Source organism: Trachinotus anak, unplaced genomic scaffold, assembly GCF_046630095.1.
Source record: "Trachinotus anak isolate AG129_WGS33_773 ecotype Australia unplaced genomic scaffold, CSIRO_AGI_Tana_v1 ptg000008l, whole genome shotgun sequence".
Lineage (NCBI taxonomy): Eukaryota > Metazoa > Chordata > Actinopteri > Carangiformes > Carangidae > Trachinotus > Trachinotus anak.
In genome coordinates, this window is record NW_027273859.1 from 8,020,461 (window position 1) to 8,025,090 (window position 4,630).

Genomic DNA, 4,630 nt, shown 5'->3' on the forward strand with positions numbered 1-4,630 from the left:
CCACTGAAGCTTTCAGAGTTTGAACTCAACTCCATAAACGGGTCTATAAATATCAAGATTTTCATGTTTGTGATGTAAATCATGTTTGCAGAGATGGAACGATGGCCACTTCAATCTCCCACCCATTTAACACGGGTTGCTGGGGGCTGATTAGATATGATAATGCGCTGCTGACATCAGAAGAAATGTTGGCGAGCGCAGAGAGCCACAGCCGGCAGTAAACATGTAATTTATGGCCTGTGTGAATGGCTTGGCAAGTGCTGGTGCTACACTTCCATCCATCAGCCACACCAACCTTGATGCCCGTGTCTGGCTCTGGCTTCCTGCCATTGGCTGATGCATCACCTGGATTGCAGTCTCCATGCAACAGGCTAAAATCAGCCTCGCAGCACGACTGGCTCTCGACCCTTTTTAAAAGCCGGCTCTTGCAGCTCGGGTCAGTGCAGTTAGCCTTCTGTGCGTTCTGTATTACAACAGGCCGGGAGAACTTTTCTGTTAGTAATGGAGTCACTTTTATCCCAACAGTTATGCTGGGATTTGTGAAACACCAACATGCTGTGTGCTCAACATGGATACAAGGTCATTTCTGTCTCACCTCCAGTTTTCCACACACACTGCCAGGATTCAAACAAACATATGACCTTATTGTTTTTGGGAGAAATATCATCCACTCCTGGAAACGGAGAGTAATAAAAAAGTATTGTGTGTGCGCCGTGGTTGAGGTGATGATGAAGAGCTCTATTTAAGAACAGAAAGGAGAGCAGAGGCCTCGCTTTATAACCCGCTAATGGTGCAGAGCAAGGAGCAGAGGTGCCATTAGGTGGAGGGTATTATCACTTCTGACAGATGGCACAGGAAGAGTTTGGTGGAGCAAAGGTCATCGGCTATCATCCAGTATAGCAACAGTGCTCTGTTGATGGCTGTGGTTCATGAGCTCATGAAGTCGGAGTGCATCTTTATTTTTGCTCTGATGGGGACTCACAGGGGAAAGCGTGTATTGTTAGCAGTTATGATTTGGGAATGTGACAGTATCTAATTAATGGTTTGTAATCACTGAGATGAAAGAAGAAGGGACTGCTATGTCCTGTTTTTGTCTTCTCTGAGAAATTACTATCTGATGACTGATGTAAATTGATTTGGGAATACTGGAATTTAAGCCATCCAAGCATTACCCAGCTGGAAGTGGTATATTAAAGCACCAGCAAAACCCTTACTCCATTCCAGTCGGCCTAACACACTGTGCGCCTGTATACCAACTACTTATTTTTAAGACATTTTGCTGCAAATAATAATGTTAAAAAAAACAAAACAAAACAAAAAAAAACACTCAATCTGTCTACTGTCCTTAATTGCAGGAAGCATGACGCACATTTAGAAAGTGCAGCTGTTCCTTGCAGCATTGGTTGAAAATACTGATGAACCAAAGCTTTGTTGTGAAATGGCCGAGGGATCTTGATGTGAGAGTAGATACAATTTTATAGGCTAATGTCTGGACAATTGCTAGACATCCTTTCTGTTCAAAAATGGGTGTGCATGAAAAAAGCAGTTTTTCAATGTTTGAGCTACTAAAGCATCATTCGGACACCTTCTGTGGGAAAGCAACAGTCAAACAACTAACTAAACATCTTACCATTATCTTACAGTCAGATGCACATAGAGATTTTTCAATTATCTACAATTTAAAAAAATAATTTGAATCAGAATAGTGACAAAGAACAATTTTACTTTTATAAACAATTAGGTTGATTATTGCTATTGTTATTACAGCTTTCATTGATGGTGATGATAATACTGATGATAACAATTTATTTACAACAGATTTCTAAGAAGGTTTTAAGTGGTTTTCATAGACATAGAAATATTGACAAACACTGACATGTTGGTAAAACTTTTTCCCTCTCGTCAGATCTGAGTGATTTAATGTTGTTTGACAAGCTGGATGATTATACCCGCCCGTGAAATGACAGTAGATTTGTTTAAATCTGTCGCTTTTGACTTCCCCAGCATGATACAAAATGGCCAGAGCACCATTAAACATGAAATATGATTTATTTTCCAATGTGTATTGCTATGTCACACTTTATCTCTTCTTCGCATCGTCACACTTCGCCACACCTTGAAAATATAAATGCCTGAAAGTGAGCATGTCATCTGCAAACTGTGTAACTTTTCTGAGAGTCAGTCATATGAATAAGATGTGAGCCCTGCATGTATCCTCTGCAGCCTGTTAGATGAATTGCTTTGTGTTCTTGTTTACCAGAGATGGTTTGATTTATTCCAGTTTAGGCTTATCATCTCTAGTTCTAGAGAGAAGCCTGAACGTCTCCATTAATCTCCACCCTATGTGTTTCCTGTCAGCAGTGACAGATGACCTGCCCTTCACCTCTCTGCCACCCTGTGGAGGAGACGCGTCATCAATCAGAGTTCATTTCTCAGCTTCATGCAGTTAGGAGAGAGGGTCCTGGAAGGGTGATGCTGGTGGTGATGATGGTACCGGTGATGGTGTGTTTGTGTGTGTGTGTCTGCTTGCTTTAGGCTCTGGGAAACAGGATCAGTGACATCAGCCTGTTGTCGTGCACCTCTGTCTCCTCACAAATGAACTGATAATTTATGGGAAAGAGGGAGGAGAGTTTAGTGGAGAGAGGCTGTCAATGCACGTGAAGGGACAGAGAGAAAAGGGGTTACAGCAGCACAGTACTGGAACTCATGAATATCATTCTGGCCAGCCTCCATGTGCAAGGTGAAGGAGACATGTTTCTTGGCCTGGCATTCCTCCCTGTGCTGCGTAAAAAAAGAGACCTCAAACAGTTCAGACACTAAGAGTGGCGGTAACCGCAGCAGACAGGCTTAGTTTCACCAAAGCATAGATTGCTGATTTCAAAACAGAGGAGGAATTTAAATTTTCTGTTGTTTGCTCGCTGTGACAGATTCCCTACCCTCGTCAACAATAGTTAAGATAATGAACAGCTCTTTTGTGTCTGAATGTGGCCACTGTGGTTTTGGGTGTAACTCACTCATGAGGGCATATTCTGCAGCAGAACAAAATATGTAATTAATGATGTAAATATTTTGTCAAGGGATGCTGACAGCTTGGTGTTGAACCCTCTGCCAGCTTCCTGAAATAGAAATGATAGACAAAGGCACTTGGTGTCCTCTCCTCGTCTGTGCTCTTTGGTTGTTGATGTTTTTTCGTTTCCACAGAGGGCCCGGACCCCTGTTTGTGAGATGGCTGTCTATATGACAGGTCCCTGGTGCCGTCGCTGCTCTGTGGGACAGACATGACAGAAGGGGTGAGCCTAGGGCATGGCCTGTCACTCACTTCATGTCTCAGTGCCTTTGAGTCATTGCCCCTTTCCTTCTTTTCCCCACATCACAAAATCCATAAGCATAAAACTTTGTGGGGAGACATCTGTTCCCTAAAAGCACTAGTTTAAACATACAGCAAATGGTAATGCTTTCTATTTGAACAATTACCCTGAAATTATTTATGAAAGTCTTTGCATGTAAATATGGACAACTTATTGCACAAACTTTTTTTTTTTAAGTTTATTGGGCAAGATTATTTATTTATTTATTTATTTATTTTGTGATGACAGAACACTATGATCAGAAAAATAAAGTGGTCCATTAATCACCACTATTTCACTGTAACTATAGTGTAATTGGTTTGGTTTTATTCTGTCATAAAGATGCTTAACAATATTCACCCAAAATACAACAAAAAAGACACAGATTCAACCCAACACTGAACATTACAATTACAATTACAGAGTATGTAAAATGAGGTGTTCTATTGTTTACCCCTTTTTCACATAAGTTATAGTTACATTGTAAAACAGTCTCTTGTTCAGTATGGTGTGCAGGCTGTGACATGTAGCATTACATATCAACAAGACTAATCAGCAGCCGAGCTAGCAGCACCGAGGCTGTGCTTCGAGCTAATACTAACATAAGCATGCTAAGGCGATCAAAGTTACAATGCAAACATGCTGACGTTAAAGACATAAAAACATTACACCATATTCACCACCCTAGTTTAGCATTAGCATGCTAACATTTGCTAACTAGCACAAAACTCAAAGTACACCTGAGATGGTATTTGGTCATAAAAAGTATTGGGCAAATTAGACTTTGGACCAGATGGTGGTACTAGATCAGAAGCCTGGGAATCACCAAAGTCTTTACAACATATCCTGAGGAGGGCTTGAATATGTATAGCAAACTTCAGGTTAATCCTTCAAATAGTTGTTGAGATCTTTCAGTTGGAACCACCACCAAAGATCACAGACTCACCACCAGACAACATTTCTGTAGCTATGCTATAAGCATTCCTAAAAGCATAGAAAAATGAAACACCTAGCTACTGTGAAAGGACATATATGGTAAGCCTTTTGGTCCCTTGTTAGCACTGTGTCATTATGTTTTATATACTTGGTAATTTAAAAAGTTCCATTTAGCTCTAGATCCACCCAAAGGCCAGTTTCTTACCCCCTTGTTCCTTGTACTTTTCCCCATGTAATTACAATAAGTACCATCATTGGTGCCCGAAATGAACAAAATATTTATAGTGCATTTTGCCAAATTAAGGTTGCAAAAGTGTAACAGACAGGACTGATAATAAGAAATTTTG